We start from the raw sequence: 22,593 nt of genomic DNA on the forward strand, positions 1-22,593 counted from the left end.
ATCTTGACATCACTGGTGTTGGTTTTCTCTCTACAGAGCGATAATACAGTCAGTTAACAACAATCAGTCAAACATACAAGGGCTGAGCTATGTTTAGATTAGAGGCCTGCAGGGAAAATTATGTCAACAGAAGATATGACACATCAAATTTCATCAGTTCAGAAGTAAACTGCAATAACTGAACTAACTCAGGATTAAATGCTGAGCTTTTGGTGTTCGAGAGCATTTCCTCCTCCTCCTCCTCTATGATGGTGGAGAAGTTGGACATCACAAACCCTCTTTGACATGATGCGGACGTGGATCCCTGCATGTAGTTTTCCTTTTGTTTCTTCTTTTTGAAAGTGCCGCTAGTGGAACAAGAAACATGTCGTTAGAGAGATGATGATGATATAAAAAGTTCAGATATATATATAAAAACAGTCTTTAACAGGAAGAGAAAACTGTTAAATGGGTTTTGTTACCACCTTTGGAGATTGTTCTGTACGTTGAGTTTGGGTTCTGGTTCTGGCTCTGGTCTGGGTTTGGGTTCTGGCTCTGGCTCTGGCTCTGGCTCTGGTCTGGGTTTGAGTTGTGGCTCTGGTTCGGGTTCTGGTCCTGGTCCTGGTCCTGGTTCTTGTTCGCGTTGTGGTTTGGGTTCAGGAGCCGGAGCAACCCGATGTCTTCTCTGTTAGAGGAAAGACAAATTTTCATGGTTGAATAAAACAAAGAGAGAACAGTAGTCATGGCTGGCAAATATCTGGTTCCTTTGGTTCCTTATGTGACACTTACCCTGCAGCATCTAAAAAGCCAGCAAGGTTTCTCCTTGACCAGTCTGGTTAGGGTTTGGCTGTGTGAGGAGGTGTTGCTGGTGACAGAGACAAACACCGTTAGGTCTTTGGTTGTGCTTCAGTGTTACCTGAACATGAACGATACTAAAAAAGGCCGTAGAAACTTTCAAAATGCGTTCACTGTGCAGTTACTTACCTTTCTACTGAGGCCGGGGGGGTCTCCTCAGGTTTCTTCTTTCTCTGTCGAGTAAAAAGAAAATTAATACGATAAGGAAACACTGTCAACCCCAAAAGTTGCAACATAAATGAAACGCAAAGCTCTGACTCGTTCAGTGTAACATACTTGAAAGATGCTGAAGAGACCAATCCTCCATTTCTTCTTTGTCTTTTGTTTATCTCCAGTCTCAGCTGGCTGTGCTGAGGCTGGAACTGGGGTGGCGGCGAGTGTTACTGGGATACTGGAGATAAAATAAAATAATAATATAATAATAATAATAATATATATATATATATATATATATATATATATATATATATATATATATATATATATATATATATATATATATATATATATATTGTCTAATATTTGATAATTATTAGTGTGGAATAAATACGAAATCTGGTATTAATACATTTACACACTGAGTACTTGTGGTTTGGACTCAGTTTTGACTCCATAACAGATTGTTATGGAGTCAAAACTTATTATTAAGCATAAAATCTGGATTCCCACAACCTTAACATTTTGAGGTGATATCTCGATTTTTCATTAAATCAAATCAGTTTTTTTTTGTCAATGTAAATTCAATGAACTGCAAATAACAAAACTACTAATAAAGTTGGACTATTTTCTAAAAAGATGGACTCCAGTTACGTTGTACTTGAATGTTTGAATGTATTTCGTTACCTCGACTGAGAGCTGGAGGGCTTCCCATCCACCACAACCTTTTGTGTATGTTTTTTCTGTGACCAAACAATGAAAAATCACATGAAAATTGACATAAAACAGACGATGAAGCCACACACACATGCTGGTTTCACAGAATGTTTGTTCAAAATACTCGATATAAAGTTCAAACACCAAACTGACACAAAAAATCTTTGGAGAAATTTTACAGTATGTATGTCAAACAAACCTTGATGAATCGCAGGCAAAACATCTTTACTTCTCTCTGTGTATACTGATGTGTTGAAATCTCGAAATCTGTTGAAATCTTGAAAACTCTCGAAGTTGTAAAATTTCTACTAGTCTTGAAATATGCTTTTGTCCGATAGCTGAACTAAAACTGACTGAAAAATCTTCAATTGAGGGAGAGACTCACACCTTCTAGAATGTTGACCTCTGTGATCCAACAGCCAAGATTCCGTCCAAGTTTGCATAAATTAGAATGTTGCGGTCCTGCTGTAAACCTGACAAGTGACCACGTGTTGATTCAATAATATCTGGGCAGGTAGACTCACCTGTGGTCACTTAGAATAACAAAAGTACGACATTACAGTGAGCAGAGTCAATCCTTTAATGGAGAATACCCTCTAATACTCTCCACTTTGGGAAATGTCCTGCAAGATGTTCGTTCTCTGTCTGTAGGCCCTACAACATCAACATTAGTTTATCCTAGCCAAGCACAAAGACTGGAAGCAGGAGAAACTATAGCCTGCTACATGTTGGACCGTGCCAGTTAATAAACTAGTAACCAGTCCACCCAGTAGACGTCTGGGCTCATCTGAGAGGATACCAGTCAGACTGACAATGTGAAATATGATGGTTTTATATAGAAAAACCTCTGATGCTGCAGGGACTGATGAGGGGACTGCTTTAATTATTAGAGAGATAACGTGCAAAATAACGTAAGGGTGCTCCAGGTCACCACAGTTAGAGATTCAACAAAGTGCAGATCCACATTTTTAATTAACAATCCAAGGCAACAATAATCATTTTTGGAAATGATATTAACAGTGGACCCAAACATCCTGTATGTAATATAAATGTGTGTGGGAGGGTCTACGGTGTGTGGACATTGAAAATATGTTCTGATATACACTGATCAGGCATAACATCATGACCACCTTCCTAATATTGTGTTAGTGGGGGCCTTTGAGAGTCATTGCTATGGGATGGGAGTGCCTTGTCTGGCCTCATCTTGTCTAGGTGGGTGGTACATCATAGATATATGCACCTAGATGCCGCGTTCAAGCTTGTCAGAAGCGTCAACATGGCCGCCATCTTGGGCAGTGGTTTCTGACCGTCAGTCAACAGACCCCATTTCACATTAACGTTAACTGCTAACGAAATTCATGTGCCTGAACTGTAGCTTCATAAGCATGCAGAATTGAGCGTTGTTCAGATGGAGTTGCTTTATCCTTCAAATTATAGCGCGTTAATAATAACATTTCTTCTAATCTCATCTTCAACAACCACTTGCCCTCACTAAGTTTTCTTTCTCATTAAATTTTCTTCGCCTTACTCCACAGTCACTGAAAGCATACGATAAGAACCTGGAGGGGTCCAAATGGACACAGGCAGGCTTCCTGATGCACATCCAGTTTTGGAGTTTGTCGTTTAAAGACAGTGTTTCTTTGTCACTGTTACGCTGTTAGAACAGCAGCATAATGTAACAAGCTAATCACTGTTCTATGCCAAACTTTAATGACATTAACACAATTTAAATGAATGTCTAAATGCACCAAAACATACAAAACATAAACAAGACATTATGATTGGGGAAGTCTGGATTCTGTCCCTAACAGTAAAGTGATCGCTACACAAGAGAAATCTGTTTCTTGAGGGATCTCACCGCTCCCATTTCTCATATTATTGCATTAATCCACATCTGCTGTCTTGTGGGATCTCTGGGAATCCTATAAAACTATTTCCGCTTTGCTTGTTCCCGACTATTCTTGCATCCTGGGGCATAACAGACCCAGGTTAAATAGTTAGTTGATCACAGTTGTCAACCAAATAGTTATTGTGATTAACAGCGTAGGGTGACGTTAGCTCTATACATGTGACGTTAGCTCTAAACATGCATTTTTCACACTAGTGAACATTGCAATTGAAGTTATGGCACCATCCCCATTGGTGTTTTATGTTTGGCATTTATTTGCTCCTTATCTGATTTACTTTATACTTTGGGAGAAAGAAATACGTATGGAAAATATGGGCTGGGACTTTGTTGTCTTATTACCAAAAGCAGAATTAAGCACGTCAATTAAGACTTTTGGAGCTGAATGAGTTACAAATTGAAAGAATGTCACAGCTATGGTCTACTATGATCATTTATACTTAGATACAGGCATGTTGTAAATGCCATTTAAACTTAAAATCACTTATAAAGAGTTTGTATTTAAAACCAACTCTTGATTAATAAAAGATACTTTTCATCTCACACACTAAAACGAATGGAAGTGTTAGCTGACAAAAGCAAAAAAACAAAACAAAAAAATAATTGTGATTTCACTAAATCAAAGTTCGTGGTTAATGGATGTATGCTGAACATTCATCATAATAGTGTTCCTGCAAACACTGTTATTGCTTTAGTGAATAATTTACTCGATAGTTTTGCTACATTATTTCAAGAAATGTGTGTGCATTTGCTGTGTCTTTTGACCTTTGTCGAGGTATCCTAAAATGGCTGATATCTGCTACTTGTCCAAGAAAAGTCAGTGTAATCTGTCTTTGCTTGAAGGACCAAAACCAGAAAAGGAAGGCCAGGATCTACCAACATGTACTTTTTATGGTAATAAGAACAAGACAGCATATTGTTAGCCTAATAACATTATTAAGTCTGCAGCTCCTTTCTGAGGGATTGTTTCGATCACTGTTTATGTTGGTGTAAGAATGGTAAAATTTACTGCCATTGAAATTTCCATTGCAAACATGAATTGGAATAAATAAGTATAATGGGAAAACAGCCAGGGAAACGTGATGGTCTGTACTGCCTCTGCTCATTTAGCGTTTCATGATGTACAGCGAAAGTATACACTGTCATGGTTCTTTCTTGTCTCCTATTTTGCTTCTGTATCATTTTGTAGACATTTAGTTACCACATGAGGTATGAGGCAATGTAGCTGTGAGAGAGGTCCAAACTTAATGGTGCAAACAAAACAACAGAAAGATTCACTTGGGGGGAAAAATTTTCCCAAGTGAATCTTCGTATTTGTGTTTTCTGATTGTGATGCAGAGAAAAAATGATTCAGACAGCGCTTGATGATATGACAAACTTTTTATTTAAAAAAAACTATTCTTTGAAGGAGACAGATTGACAACACTTTAACATGTAGAAACGCTTCACAGGCAGAACATGACTTTGTTTAGCCCTTGCAATAACATCCGTCCAGGGCAATCAGATCACAAGTGGACAGCTTGCCTCATTTATTCAGAAAAAAACACAGCCGCCATAACAAATAATCACCAGAAAAATAAAAAGCATTTCAAAAGGTCATCCACCTACTCTGCATCAAATCAAGCAATTTTTAGACTCGTCCTGTCAACTGTAGCGACACATACTAGGCTGGTAAACAACTGCTTTCAGTCTTCTTTTAATAATAATAATAATAAAAAAGGGATTTGAACTTAAGGGCTTATGGCAGAATTGCTATCTCCTCTAGTAGCTAATACACTTTATCTGATAGAACCATTAAACATATTTAAGATGCATAATTAATTCAGAGTGATTTAAAGTTTGTATTAGATCATATGTTTCTTCATGGTACCATATCTGTAGAGAATACATAGATACTTTACCGTTGACTAGACGCGGGGACAGAGTTGACACCTGATCCACCTGGACCGTACCTTTTACAGAGTGAGTGACAAATGACCATTCACACTGTGTTAAATTCACTCACTTAATTATATTGCTCCTTGTAAATCTCTAACAGTTAGTGTCTCGGTGTGACTTCCGTCAAATCAGCCCAGACTAAAAGGAACTCTTTGTGCCTTGCCCAAGCAGGTACTGTGTGTGTGTGTGCGCGTGCATGTATGTGTGTGTGCGTGTGGAATGCCTCTACATGCTGCGTTAATGTTATGCATGGTAGTCCTATGTGCACATGTATGCATGGATGACAGCACCTGGTAGACATTACCTGCCGTACGGTCGGCCACTGGTGTTCATTTAGAACATGGCTCATGTCTGGCCTGGCCTGCTAGGCTAGTAAACAGTAGGGGGTGCGGTAGGATTTTACAGCTAACACCTGCCCCTTATGGGTTAGAGGTAGAATGCTCTACGGCCGCCTGGCCCTAGTCTGAAGAATGAGAGCTCACTTGTCGCTCTACTATGACTGACTCCTGCATTTTTTATACATGTTGTCATAGCAGTTCATGATCATGCTGACAATCATTTCTACCTTGGGAGGTGATGTAATATAAATGTCTGCCATTGTGCGAGATTTTATGTGCCACAATTAGACCATACGTTTGCCTTCCATCTGGGGGTCATCTGTGTTTTACCTATACATCTATGGTATGATATTTGGGCCTCAATGGCACCTTTTGATAACATGAAAACGGCTACTTGTTGCAAGCATACACACTACATCTTATAAAGGATATTATAAAGAAAATACTATGTAACAAACACTGTAATTTGCATTTGTTTTATTGCAGCTTATTCTGCTTTTTTTTAAACCCATTTCCTCATTAGTGGACGCTTTAGTCTTATTTATTTATTATTTATTCATGCTTACCAATGTTTCTAGTTTGATATGATGTGCATATTTAACAAATACTTAACAAATTAGCCATGTTCAGGTATTCAAATAAACAGTTTTAGATTTTGTCACACATTGGTGACTTTTTTATAATATAAATAATGAAATAATCCCAGTGTCCACATATGAGGACATTCCTGTTCAAAGATGATGCTTAGTTTTTGTACATCTTAGGCTGTATTAATCCCAAATACCATGGAGAAATTAAAAACGCATACCAAATAAAAGCCCGGGTCCCAGGAGGTTAATATTATTATTATATTATTATTATGAATATTATTCATTTGTGCTGCCATCATTGTGTTTGATCATACAAACCACTCAAAAAGCTATTTCATAATCTCAGCTCTCATGTTTTCATGCTGCCCCACTGAGGAGGGAGAGCAGTAGCAGAAGCAGCGACACATCACACAATGAGGAGCCTGGGTGGAGGAGGGCTGCAGAGCAACTTCCTGAGAAAGAGCAAGCAGAGAAAGACTAATGCAACTTAAATAGGTGCTTTGATTTATATTTGCCAATGGTGCTTCATCCGAACTGTCAGCTGATCTATCGACTGATAGGCACTGACTTATAGATCAGCTATCAGTGCTACGAGTGCTAGCACGTTTTAGCAGGCTAAGCATCAGAGTTTGCAGGTTGCAGTTTGTTCAGACATGCCCGTAGTAACAGTAGGTCAGAGGTGAGCCTGTCAAGTTGCATTAAACTGCAGAAACTAGGGGAAGCCCAGACTTTCACGAATCTGGCTCTCTGATGAGAGAAAATGTGTTCTGTTTTATTACAATAATGAGAATGTTTTTTATGTTGTACCACTTTTCAATCAACTATAAAAGTGCTATTAAAGTGTTCAACAAAGATATGAAATTCTAAAACTTTAGAAAAAGGCACAAGAAACAATAAATCACACAAATATATTATTAATAAAACTCAATCAAAATTTCACTTAACACTTAAACTAAGGCCAGGAATGCTTTTCAGATAAAAACATGTTTTGAGTAGGAGATCATAGAATCTATAGAGATGTCTTATACCAAAATCCAAAGATAAAAGGACTCCTCTATCTACCACAACTATAAAACAAGTACTAGATTTGTGTCCAAAAGGATTTTGAGAATAAAGGTTCTCTGTGTTTCTAGATACGTGCAATAGTAACTGTCCTCAGTGGGTGGGAGGACAGCAGGGAAAAAGTCATAGCTTGAGGCAAAGCAATTATTAAACTTCACAGAACTGACAATTAGACATGGGTGGGGGGGGGATGGACTAGGCCGACTGACAGGCCTAAACATTCCTCGTTTAGTGAACATTCAGGACTTTATCTGACTGTGCCAAAGGACAAAATAGCTTTGAGAGGAAGCCAAAATACTGTGAGTCCTCGCTTTCTAGCTGCCCATCAAAGCTAAGACAGCTGTGAAATGTCTGAATGATTGAGCAGCCACTCATAATGGTTGCAGTGTCGTAAAAGCCGTGTCTAAAACCACTCAGACATGCAGAGGCCCATGAAACAGCCTCAAGGAAATCGTCACAACGTTTTGTGTCTGCATTTCTTCGGTAAGATTTTTTTTTTATTAATAGAACAAATAAAAGAACAAACTGACTAGGTTATCCAAGTCTGCAGTTACTCTTTGCTTGATCAAGAACTTGAACAAGAACAAATACCCTGCAGTGACTGTACTACCAAGCCGAGCAACATCGTCAGGGATAAGTACAATCATTGCATGCTGTCAGGCTCCAGCAAAAGCAAGCAACCATGGAATGCCTTGGTGGGACGCCTGATGATGTTACGGAGCCATTAAGATGGTGTAGGAATAGGGCTGATGGATGGGTGAACAAGTACTTGACCGTAACATAAAAGGCGGCTGTTTGTTTCATGTTTCAAGCCAATAATCAATTTCATAACCATGACCATGTGTTTGTTATTGTAACCATTCTAACAGTTTGTTGGTTTAGTCTATTCTTGGGTTTTGTTGACAGTAAGAAAAATAAAGAAAGTTGCCCCTGTGATCATACTTTGGTGATGAATGGAGCAATTTGACTGGACATATTTGTCAGTTTTCACCGTGTATGGCGCAACATGTTGTAAAAGCACTGTCCTTCGGTTATGAGTGCAGACAGAAGATTCCCTTTCAAAGACGAAAAGATAAATTGGGTTTTTTTGGCACAAACAGGCGCCCTCTACATGAAGGCTCTGGCAAAGGCAAGCAATTTTTTTTTATCTAATAGGGTACAGTCAAAACACCTCCGTTTGTCACTTTGAAAACCTGCAACTATCCTTAATGATAGGTGAGGGTGAGGAATGATGTCCCAGAGGGACACATGTGTAAGGTAGGTGCAATCTTTCTGCACCTTTGACTGTTATGTATTCTGTGGTGGTGAAATTGATGTGAGGTCAGTGCACTGAAGAGCAATGCTGTGGAAAACACTGACGTCAATGGAGCTGGCCGGCTGGGCGTGTTGACGCCATTATCAGAGCATCCAGGAGAGGAGCTGATCACCACCAAGCTTCACGGGCCCCGCGTCTGAAAAAGTAATTTGAGAAGTTCCAAGTGACATCTCGCTGGCCTCTCCCCTTGAGTGTCGCAAAAGTGCTGAGCTACTATCAAGATGGCTTCATCAGCGCTGGAATGCATCAGCTGTGAAACAGCGCTAGCAGCCACACAAACAACTACACGTGTGCCTGAATGCATGTGTGCTTCCGCCCCTGTAGAGATTCTCATGTGGTGAGCAGGCGTTAGTTAATTAAAGGTCATGCAGTGTAACAGCGTGCATGTCTATTCCTTTACTTTTTCCTGCTGCCCTTCAGGCACGGACCAAAGAAAGAGAGAAATAATGTGGCACTGAAACTGATATACCGACCGACATTCATAGATTTCCATGTACACAAAGCATTCGACTGAAGCCCATAAACACGCATCACAATCTCAACTCCACATAGAGCTGGAAGCTCAGCTGTCATTTGGTGTATCCAGCAGTACTGTTGTTTTTAATCCTCCTGATTTATTCGCCTGTGGTGACCTGGTTGCTGTCAGTGTCATGTGAAAGCCATAATGTAGGAATAATTATTTAAGTTCATATTTGCTTTGTCATTACATAAGATCGGGAGTTGAATACTTTAGCATTCTACGTTTTTATGTCTTTAAAGAGATTTATTGTATTTGTTAATATTTGTTTCATAACGTCTGTTGCCATTATGGCGACCCAAGTGCAGCTTCGTTGCAGGGTTCATGGCTCAGCCCGGGGCTCCATGTGTTGAAGAGTCATTGACCCATATGGTCAGCAGTTGCTAGAGATGTCTTGTACATCTTTGTGAGGATCAAACTGGATTTTAGAACCGAGGAGAAAGCGGGGACATTCACATCTTCACATCAGGACAGCTTGTCATTTGATGGTTGAAAGTTGGATTTAAAGTTGCGGTTGGAGCCATTTCGGGGAAATGTGGAGGAAGTACACGGACTTCTCTAAAAGTATTTGTTCTACCACACACAAGTGAACAATTACTTAAGCAAAAGCGCAAAAGCTGGCTGCCAGCTTAGCTCTGAGCTTCAGGCCAGTCGGTTCTGTCGAGTGTCAAAGCACAAAGTCACGTTGGGGGTGATTGTCAGAAAGAAAAACAAGGGGAGCTGTGTGAATGTGAACTCGCAAAATCTAGTGAAAATAAATTTTGATTGCCTTAAATTTGAGAAGTTGAAAATTTTCTTACATTTGCGTCTTGAGTCATTATGGTGTGATTAATGAGTCCGGACCAGTTGAGAACCACTGACGTAGAGCACTGAAAAAGAGTAGTGTACCTGTAGTTGATGTAACTGTGCGTATTGTTGCTGATGTTTCTTTTGCTGCTGTGTTAACGTTTAATCAGTATTATCTATATGTAGCCCTCCCACTGGTCTTACGCATCACCTGAGCGCCATCCTGACAGCAAAAAAAACCTGTATAAGGACAAACAATTAACATTAAGGCATTTATCGAGAATGTCTTAATCACTCAATAGTACATTATGATAAGAACTGAGTCTGAACACTCTGCGTGGGCTTAATATCCACCGAGGAAAATCACTTGTTATTGATAGCTGGTCCAAAGCAGCTAATAAAATATTATACTGTCAAATAGTTTCCACTCAGTCACATTACATAAATAAATGTTTGGTGATTATACTTCTTAATATTTATTTTTTTAAAGTTCTAGAATATTAATGGTGACTAGACAACCAGCATTGTCTCTGTCAGTACCAACACTGTGTTACTGTGATACATCTTTCTCACTCTCACTTTTTATTCCTCTCCTTTTTGTGTTTGAGTTCCATTTCGATGAATTTACACACACACACATCTATCCAAGCATAAGAACATTCAGAAGACTTGTGGACTGAGGCCTGTGAATTCGGGGCCCGATCTGCTGTTATGTTCTGTCAAATACAATGACATCACTGTTTTGTCAGGTTTTTTTTTTTTTTTTTTAAACGTGTGTTGTTGAGAATAGGCTCCATGGTGCTTCGTGTGGTGCTCGGTCAGCTGTTGGCCTGCTTCGGCTCTATGACTGATGGGTAGCAGAACCACTGGCGCAGACTTCCACAGCTGCACTAGATGATGCCTCACCGCTGCCAAGCCAGCCACTCGACATTCCTCCATAAATGGGAAAATGAGGTAGTATGCTTGTGTAGTGGCACGCTACACTATACGCTTACATGCAGCTATACACATGTTCTGTATCTGCCAATTCGCACATGTAAACATTAAAACTCTAAAGCTGCCATGTACATTACCTCCGGCGCATACCTCCACAGTGTGCCCACTGGCTTACATGAGATACCAGATTATTGTAAGTAACACACATGTTCTTGATTCAGACTGAGTGGATTTGGCTGCTCATCACTTTTGCCATATCCTAAGGGATTAATTGAGGCATATAACAACCCATAAACATGTAGTAGAGGGTGAATGTACGCCTTCGAGTAAACTGGATTATTTACTCACCCATACACATATGAGCTAGAGGGATGATGTCTATTCCAAAAAGTCCCTAATATAATCTCCTGCCAGCCCAATGACTCAGTGGAACACTTATTGCATAACCAAGAAAATTAACCGCACACTGTATGATGTGGCATGTGTAAATTAGGTTATGATTTCATATCCACTAAGTACATGTCTTGTAGCCAAAAGTTTGGAGAGGTTATTTACTTATTTTATTATTTATTGAGCCTTTATTTAAACAGGTTTGTCCCACTGACATCAAAGGTTTCTTTTACAAGGGAGGCCTGGCCAAAAACAACGCAGGTTTTTGACACGCCAAGTAATTTCAAACCAGATGTCGTGTCTGTGCTAGAAAAATTTAATTTCACTTGTATGTGACACTGCGAAGTTGGGTGTGAGTGTAGTTATGGTATTAATCTCATTGTCAGTTAATTTCCTTTTGGAAACGTGTTACGTTCAAACAGAGATGTCTGACCAGATCAGGCTTATACAGTAGAGTATCATCTACAAACAGTGCAGCAGTTTAAACACAGGCCTTACCTTTACTGAAAGCTTAATTCAAAGCTTAGTTTTTTCACGTCCATTTAACGTTGTTTGTCACAAGCCGTGATTGTCCTGATTGTCTGAAAACAATCCATTTCTATTTCTGCTTCAGTGAGAATGAAAGGGAATTCTTGGGAATACTTTTGTATCTTCTTTACAGGACTCTTCTTCAAAGATGTTCATTCAATTTCTCACTGGAATTCATCTTCTCTTGAAGTCTTTTTTATTATTATTATTGTCCCTCACATTCCTTTTACTCATAAATTGTAATAGAATTGAGAATTTAAATTTTTCTGCTTTAAATTTCTTTTGGCGGAATTTCTATTTTTTCTTCTTCTTTAGATTAGTTGGACACAGAAGATCCTGGGGCGCCTTATCTGATAAATGACACAGTAGATTTGAGTTTTCCCATGTGTACTTGTTGTGGTAGAAATATGTCATTGTGCCATCTCAAATATGTCATATATGTGAAAAAGCTTCAGTTGGCTTTTCTTTTTCTTTTTTTCTTTTAAAGCCAGTATAGACCTCAACTCATGAGACGCCCTTTGCTTGTGGTTTATTCCTGCCAAAAAGTTTTTTTTGTTTTTTGTTGCCACATAGGCCTTGGCGCTGCTCTGTGGATTTCAGTCCCTGAGTATCGTAAAGCCTCTTCAAACGATGCAAACAGTTTTTGACACTATATAAATAAAACAGTGAATTGAACAATTTGAATGATGTCGGTGTTCACACAGCGCTCCTATACACCCACATAAAAATTTTATTCACGTGTACAGACCACAGCCGGTAATTAATTTGATATTAGTTTGGAAGAAGTTGTGCGTCTGTCTTGCTACACATCACCACAAATGAATGTGGCTGTGAACTGGTGGCTGCTGCGTGGTGGTGTGATTCAGACTACAGATGCTGCCACTCTTCTCTGTGTCAGCCTCAGAGCTGCAGCTGCTCCACATGTCACCGTTAGATAGGTCGTCACCACGCTTCCATTTAATCTGTCGCAATCTGGTACACTCCAAGTGGTGTATAAGGACTCGCTGACGTGTTGCAACCACTTAGGGTCTTAAGTTGACAAATCGAGTGTCTGGTAACGTATTGTGGTGAGGAATGTGTGCGTGAATGTGCTGAACGCAGCACAGATAAAACAGAACTGTAGCGATTATAATCTATTTAATTTTTGGCAAAACATCTCCTTTTTTGTCCTCCTTGAACTTTCTTTCTTCTTCCAAACCTTTTTTGGACGCCGGGCGTCGCACATCATGAACAAAGCAACGCCCTAGCATTCACAGTCAGAGAGTCCTATCTCTCTATGCCTCAGGACAGACAGTAATAAATGATTGATATTTTGTTTTGGCTCAAAGACATGCTCCTTGAGCTATGTGCTGTTTTTTTTCTTTCTGAGTCAGATTCCGGAGGTATGCAACACGGCAAACAGAAGAACATTTTTCAGCCGTGACACAACTTCAGGGCTGTGCTTTAGTTCTCCAACCTGACAACTCTCCCTCTCTCTTGATATATGTGTGTCACTAGAACAACACATGAAACAAACAATGTGCGTGTTTCTTTTACCTGCTACGTTGAAGTCAGGGAAGGATCATCATCATGGTTTTAAAGAGGGGTCCGTGGCTTAGCTACTGACTGGCCTGGAGGAGTGACGAAAGACGGGATGGAAGCTTCTGCAAAGGTGATTCCAGCTAAAGGTAATACTGCGAAAGCTACAGAAATAATCAGAATCAAAATTACTTTATTGATCTCAAGGGGAAAATAGTTTTCGCTACAGTTTTAGTGTTCAGTGTGTGTTCAGTGTTCACTGTTCAGTGTTCAGAACAAAGAGCAATGTAGTAGGCAATAAGAAGATGTAGATAAGAAGGCAATTAGAATAACAATACACATATCGCCGTAAAAAAATAAAATAAATACAGTACAAGTGATGTGTTCCGTGTTCTGATTGAATATGGGTTATTGCACATTGGGGCAAGAAAAGGAGGGGTAGCAAAAAAAAACAAAAAACACATAACCGACAAATGGTTTGCTTAAATCCACAGCTGCTCAATTTAATTCACACTTAAAATGTTTTTAAATGCACTTTTCTGCAGCGAAGCAAGCTAAAACAACAAGAAAAAGCCACATGGTTGCAATTTAAAACAAGTCAGCCACATAATAAAGAATAGTGGAAACTGAAAAAGGCATTTGAGTAAGACAATCAGAGCAAAGGAAATGGAGCAAAAGAATCACCAAAGCATTAAAGTGGCAAATGATATTTATTCTTAGATAATAGTCTGATGTTCTAAAAATGTCCACCTTCACCTGGACGACTGCATACCTTGTGCATAGCCTAACATGCTGCACACTTTACCAGATTATCTGCACTATTATTATTATTATACAGCATATATATTATTATTATAATATATCTACTGTAATGTATAGATTATAATATATCTACTGTCTGAGGTTGTACTTGTAGACTGAGTAAGGCTATGCTAAGAAAAGCACACAGCCATGGTTGGGCAAAATATGGGCAAAAAAAAAAAATACAGTTTAAAATCACAACAATCTGTGACACACAACGATATTTGTTAACTTCCTCGAAATCCCGGTGTTTCCCTAGCATCTGTGCTTACGTCGTCCAAAGCTGACCTCAAGAAGGAAATGTCACCACCACTGTATAGTATGAATGCCATCCAACAAAGGAGCATTTTGTGGAACTGGAAAAAGAAAATCTTCCCGGAGAACGTGACACTCCCGTTTAGTATTTAACAGATTGTAGCAGCTAATGCCCTGCTCCAAAGCTGTTCTAACCTAACCTGTGACATCCTGTCATATTGTGAAAACGTTTATTGTGAAAGTTGCCCTCTCCTCTCAGTTCAGCTGACCCATGCCAAAAACCGAATGTCTAAGTGAACTTCTAAGAGGAGAGTGAATGTTGAAATATTTGAAAACTACCTTGTTGCTACACAAAGGTGAACACTGGAAAAAGAGAGAGAGGGAAAAAAAGCCGGGATATGTGTCCCCTAGTGCAACATTTTAATGCCCGTGCATTCACGTAACTCTAGTAAAATTGTAAAAGAGGTATTGTTTGACAAAGAACTACCTGGGGTTGAAACTTAAACCAAATAATGCCCAGTGGGAACAAGATGTGATGTTTAGTTTTTTTTTTTCTTTTTCCTCCCTTCAGTATTTACTTTGTTAATACCCTGTGCCTGAGATGAAGTTCTGTGTGGAATGTGCAAACACTAGACGGCTCAGGCTTTGTAGGGACGACAACGCTGTTTCTCTCAGTGTATCTCAGCGCCATGGTAACCCACCATGGGGGTACCGATGACTGCAGCCCTGGCAGAAAACAGGGCTCTGTCTGCTGACAGATGCTGTCGGGCTGAGGAGACGCCGAGGGCTAGGGGCTGCGGGGAACTCAATACGTGCAGGACATCAGCCACTCGCACGTATGCATGCACTCACCTGCCCACTTACTCACAGCTTCCGTCATACTGAAGGAAAACATTTGTGCTCATCTCTTTGTTTTTTCTAAGTACCTCAGGACCGGCGAGACCATTGCGCAATGCATGCACTTTCTGCGAAATACGTAATCTCACATGTCACATTATCTCCCATTGCCCACAGGATCAGACACAGCTGTAATTCACTGGCTCATTAAAACTTCTGTTGCTTCCTCTCTATCACAGGGAGAAAAACATCAACAGAAATGATGCAGAGCCTGAGGACGTCTTCCTGGCTCACCTCGACACCACCTTCTTAAAAAAAGATGAGTGGCTGCGCAAGTTTGACCTCTTACTGTGACAATGAGCTCTTGGCACAGAGATGTAAAATGATCCCCGCCCCGGATACAGAGGATAAAGTTACCCAGAGCAGACAGCGCGTTCGGTCAAGTTCAGGGGAGGATGAATGTTTGTGCAAAGCTTTCAAATTATATATTTTAGTGTGGACAACGAGGGTGTAAGTGAACTGACAAACTGACCACCACTGCTATCCCTCAATCTAAGTAATATATGTAGGAAGAACAAACATTTGAAAATGTGAATATACCAAGGGCATCTTTAATCCACTCATTTATTAACCAAGTACTGCTATAAAACAGTCAGAGAGGTTTTATTTGTCTTCAAATAATTTTTCTTCAAAATAACATACATACTGGGCTTTGTCCATGGGGCAACCCACACTATGATGATAAGAGAAGAACCTCAGCATGTTTAGTCTGCTGTCTGGTTGGCACTGAGAGGTGTTAGCTTGCATATAACGTGGGGCTCCTGTGTCGTGTAACTGTCATGTAAAGTAACCTGGTCAAATATAAAAGAAATCTGTGGCTAAACAGAAGAGTAAGACCAGTACTCCATGAGTGGCCTAAAGTTTGACATTTAGCAAACATGCTATGCTTTTAGTGACAGTAGCAGAATTCTAGTTAGCTTGCCAGTGCTAGTTTGCCTAGACCACAAGTGCCAAACATAGTGTCAAGCGGCCCTCCTGAGAGTCTCATCTGGCCTACAGCATGGATTGGATTGGATTGGATTGGATTGCAAAGTATGAAAACTACATAGAAGACTACAATTTTTCAATGAAAATAACTGCTATTCCTATTTTATCTACTTTTTAAAAAGCTTTTTTATTAAGTGTAAACATTCACCTAATTTACGTGTTCTTCTTTGCACTAAAACAAATGGAAAAATACTGGAGTTGTCATTAACTTACAGGTTATTATTAGGTTGACAGGTTATGGTACTTGTTGGGCTCGCTTGAGATCAAATTGGACCACATGTGGCCCCAGACTAAAATGGGTTTGACATCCCTGGCCTAGACTGAAGTATCTCTGAAGAGAAAACATTGGACAAAATGTCATAACATCCAAGTAGCTTCTTGAGTTCAATGTGAGACTTTACCTGAATGAATGACATCTTCAATAAACCCAACACGTCAATTTGACCATCATTGTTTCAAACTACAGCTTTACATAACTCCTAGCTTGGCTATAGTCTCCCATTCATGTTTCAGGGTTATTTAAAGTTACACATTTGCTGTCCCAGCTGTTGTTGGACGAGAGGTGAGGTACACCCTGGACGGGTTACCAGTCAAAGAAGAGACAAAGAACCATTGATACTCACGGGACATTTTAGAACCACCAGTTAACTTAACAACCATGCCTTTGGACTGTGGGAGGAAGCTGGAACAGATGGAGAAAAGATTGGTAAAAACATGCAAAAGACGGCCAGCAGGTTTAAACCCACTAACCCCAAGCCCAACCTAGGGTTAACCTAGGGTTAGGCTTAGGGTTGATATGCACTACAACCCACCCTGAGGAGTTTTCACAGACACAAGAGACCCCTTCTGCTAATATTTGATCCAGAGTGTAACCAAAAAGACATAAATACCCACAGGAAAATAAGGGATTGGAATATGCAATTTATTAAACATGTAGTCATCATTGGAGAGATTAACTAATCCTGAATCCCACAATTTTTTTAATGACGAGATCCAATTTTTAGCCATTTATCCATTTATCAACTATTCACCCAAATTACGGAAAGATCAACAGAAATTACTAGACAGTTTGAACAATTTTGACTACTTACTAGACTAGACTACTTTTTTTTTTTTTTTTAAATTAGATATAAATCCATTACTTTTTCAAGTAAACAAAGATCTCATTCATTGGACTCCACAAACAGCTAAAAACATTCTCAGCCACTGGCTTGATCAGTTAAACTAAAAGGAGAGACAAGGGCTTATTCCCACTCCCCTAATGTAATGAACCTTTCAGCCAGGTCCAGCAGAAAATGAAATTTTAGAGAAAGGGCTTACTTTTATTCCAACCCCTACTACATTTGACAAAACTCAACTGAGACGGGATATCTATGACTACCACAGAAGACTAAAAATATTACGATGTTTTGGATTTAAACAGGATTACTAACCTCTTCCATTCTGCAATCCATCTACCGGGGAGAAGCTTCAGCCAAAGATTCTCCCATTTTAAGAGGCCTAATGGAAGAGGACATGAAAGCCTTTAATTCTCTTACAGCTCCCTCAGTTAAAACAAAAAAAAAAAACAATAGAGAAAAAGTAACATCATAGAGGACCCAAGAAAAGTTTTAACTGACTTAAAAAAATTGGATAACACAATCACAAAGCCAGCGGACAAAGGTGGCCAAAATGTATTACAGGACAGAAAAATTATGTATTTATCTTCCTTTCCAAGAGCCGACGCATCCTGTAGCACAACAAATGGTCCAAACTATTGTTTTAGAATTATATCAAAAAGGTTTCGTTACTTTTTGATATATCATCACCCAGAACGAGCCCCACACCCCACCACCAACACCCCCACCTGATTGAAGTTTTATTGCTTTCCAGTATGATGATTTTACTTATGTCCTTTTAATGATGTTATGAATTGTAGTGTTTTTGTTTCAGTGTCTTTTGCATGTTTTTATCCCATAGCACTTAATTTTAATGGCACTTTTCCAACTTTGCAGAGCTAAAGCTCTTATTGTCTTATTTATTTTATGGTTTTATTTCTTCTTTTTCCAGGCAGGATCCCTAACAGAGGAGAGCTATTATTACTTTACAATTAAATAACCACTGACCTTTATGTCTTGTAGCCTCTTCTTACCTGTTTCCTCGAGTCCTTCAATGCCTGGTGTTGTGTTATAGATCCTCTGACCTTTGACCCCTCCCTACGACCCTCTCTCAAACCGATATGCCACACACATCTCATACAGTTTGACTATTCAATACCATAACATCATTCTATTAACCTTCTCTAATCTTATTTTACTGCCATATTTGACTCATGGAATGAGTTATAAAAGATAGAACCTGCGTCCGTGCATCAGTGTGTCAATAGGGCGTACTACCTTGTCCCTAACATAACCCAGAGCCTTCTTCCCATGAGGTGCTGACCTCTATAACACTATGTCCCCTTCAGACTAGTGTAACGAAGGAATGACTGCTACTTGTTAACATGCAAAAACTGTGGTGATGAGCTGATATTCTACCATGGCTTCGACACGTTCATTATCAGACTTAATAAAACTAATAGAAAACGTTGTAAAGTGGCTTCATATCAATCACTGTAGTTGCTCTGCTGCTTGGTTCAGATTCTTATTCCTATTTGAGTTTGCATTCATACCTTGAAGGTGAGCGTGACAACAATTGTAATAGCTTCAAATATGGTTTGGATTTCTGGAAACGTGAAAATTACTGGTTTGGACTCTCGTAACTTCACAGTGAGGCGATGCAGAGGTGAGAATGTGAAACATCGTTATTTGGCTGCACACTCAACACACTCTCAGATGGTTTGTTTATATTTATAAGAGCCCTAATGATAAAAATATACTGTGTTACCACACGTGAGGGGCGAAGATCAAATGAGCTCATGTTCTGGCTTTGTAATGTAAAAAAAAAAAAAAAAAAAAAAACAGCACTGCAAGCTCTTTTTAATGATTACTTCACCCATCTGGAATGTTGTTTTTAATAAGATGCACAACTTTGGATCCTACCTTGACTCAGCCTATGACTGAAATCCACTCGTCACCTGATAGCTCATGAAACATTGTGTAAACATAATTTAGTGAAGCCAAATGGAGGGATAAGAAGTCCCTGGGGAAGAAAGCATTACACTAATACCATTGTGTCATTTGGGATACATTGACTGACAGGAACAAAATGTACTGTACGTTTAACATTATGTGTGTAGTGCAGGTCATCAAAAACGTATTACTACACAGCTCTTTTGTTTAGGACATCACGCAGTGATTGACCAGTGAATATAACACACACACACACATATCCATCATCATTTTCCTTATTCAGATTATATGTAATTACGAACTTCTGACATGTTTAATGCTACACATAAAAATAGCCTCTTTCTCAGACTGGTGGAGGTATTTTTGACTTCAGTCCTCTCTTTCCATTATCCGTCCGTTCGTTTTTCCAAAATCCACCTCACTATGGGGAACAACAACCTCTGAAAATAGCAAACGGTTTTGACAAAGACTTGGATTGCACAATAAAGCATGCCTGCTTGGCTCTTTCCATAAATGGTTGCAAGGATCTACAAATCACATGTTTGCCACGTTTTCTGTCCAGCTACAATGTTCTTTCGTGATTTGTTTTCTGATGATTCGGGGAGTGGCACACACTGGTGACACCGACTTGGCCCGAAGTCTGCCGATCCATTCCGCCTCACTTGGGCTTCCGTGATATCACTTTAATAAGCTAGGGTGTGGTTGTAATCAGTCCACTGAGCTCCCTTGAGGTTTGTGTGCCTTCACCTTTTGTGGGGAATTTATCATTTTAACAGGCGATGCTTGTTGCTCCAAGTGCAAATGTTGCACCACCACAGGATGCTTGCAACCGGTTTAGAGAGAGTAGGGGTGGAGTTGATCTCCAAATACAGTATTCGGAAAGGCACAAATTATGTGTTTGGTTTTTTTTTTTGTTGTTGTTGTTTTTTTAACAAATACTTATTTTGAACAAATAGTTTTCAAATTATTTGATTCAAGAAAGAAGAAAAACATCCCATCAAAAAGCTGCCTTTCCTCAGATGACTGCAGTGAATATTTGTGCGTCTGCCCGGTTTGGGTGACATTCAGGAGTCAGGGTGAAAAGTCTGAAAAACAGAGGAGGCTCTGACTGGACAAAACACGACTGAACCGCATCATTATTTTTGTCAAATAGTTTTTGTTTTTTTCTTATCTTAACTGGGTTGCAGAGGCCGCAAATAACTTTTGTTAAGCGGAATTTGACCAAGACATTATTCCATTACGTTACATTAGTATTGAGCTGTCTGCAGCAGGTTCTCTCACGTTAGCATTCGTCTTAGTTAGCGTTTGTTAGCTCGGTAATTCAGACTATTGTCTGTTGGTAATGGTAAATGGTCTTGCTTTTATATAGCTCTTTTCTGCCCGTTGGTACTCAAAGCGCTTCACAGTCACAGAGGTTAAGTGTCTTGCTCAAGGACACTTTGGCATGTGGCACATTCTGGGGATCAAACCATCCACCCCTATTGTCTCCCCTCAAGTTCCAACTCATCATCACAGTCATGTTCCCTCCCTGTTCAGCCTAAATCACCTCTATTAGCTACATTTAATGCAAAACATCAACCAATACTGCATATACATGCATAATTATTATAAGGGCCAATTAAAGAATACTTACATATGCTAAACTAGAAGTGTAACTAAAAAAAAATTATTCAAATACAAATACTTTTTCCCTTATCAAATACAAATACAAATCCTGGATGCTTTGCATATCCCTTAAAGAGCGAATATTTTTTTTCCTCTACGCCAACATGAAAATGAGTGAAGCCATTAGATGTAACTATGCCTCTGGAGTAGAGGTAAGAGGACCTGCACCTCAACACCTTGTCCACCTCACGACACATAATAAGTGTCAGAGATGTTTCTTTAGCTGCAACAGTATATTGCTTGTAGGGTGGTGCTGTCATCATGGAAGGGGTCCACTTCTAACTACTACACCACAGTAACACTGTGAAACACGTGTGGTCAAACATAACATCCTCTGTCTGACTGGGTTCTTGAGACTGGAGACAAACTAAAGAAATTTTTTTTTTACTTCCCGTCTCTGTCAGAGCAGGCCGGCTGTTTTTCAAACTATCTGTCCTTAAACAACCACATTTACAAAACAGTTTAGAGCAACCATGCTCCAAACTGTGCATAAGTGGTGAAACATTTCCAAGGAACCCTTAAGTCCACTTGTACTTGTTTATTTTTTGGATATACTTTGACTTGGATGACTGGGAAAGACATATTGCCACGTTCTACCCTGGGATTACGAGCGGACATCAAGGAAACTTGCAGATTACAGGAACAATTTATGTTTCAACCTAAGCCTCCAATTACAGGCAAAATATCTGGTTATTACCGACACCACTTACAGATGTTCCTAATAAAATCCAACCCTCCACCAGTCATTTAGAACTGAAGAAGCTACCAGGATGAGTTGGGAGATGGCTTAAAACTCTACAGGTCCAGCTGCTCTTGTTTCCACTTTCTTTTTTTGGATATAACCCAATGGACACTGTCTGAGAGCAGTTTGTGTTATTGAATACAAGTATATGTCATTGTGCATGTATTTAAGAATTGAATATGCCTTAGGTGAAAACGTTAACACATCATGTTAGTAGCACCCAGAAGACTCATAATCACTTACATTTTACCTTCTGTTTTGTATAAAATAAAAAACAACAGTCCCACATGCATCTGGTCAGTAATATCCACTCATTCATCCACCGACTGTTACAACATGTGTGGCATGTCACTATACATGTTGAAGGATCTAAGCCTCTGAAGGAAGAAGACTTGGCTCCGCACCTTCCTGTACATGGTGTCTGTCAGTGCGTTTACATGCAGAACTTAATCGAGCTATGCTCAAAATTCGACTTTCCGACTACAGTCTTTGTCCCAGTTTACATGAGCGCAAGAAAACCGAATAACTGTTCTCCTCTTCCACACTAGGTGGCGATACGTATCTTTTCAGTGGGTTAATACCACGTTAATACGGCCTGATTTTCGGCTGGCCTATTACGTGATATAATAAACAAGAGTCGTTCATGCGGCAGACCGGCATCTGAA

This window comes from Mugil cephalus, chromosome 9 (assembly GCF_022458985.1).
Source record: "Mugil cephalus isolate CIBA_MC_2020 chromosome 9, CIBA_Mcephalus_1.1, whole genome shotgun sequence".
NCBI lineage: Eukaryota > Metazoa > Chordata > Actinopteri > Mugiliformes > Mugilidae > Mugil > Mugil cephalus.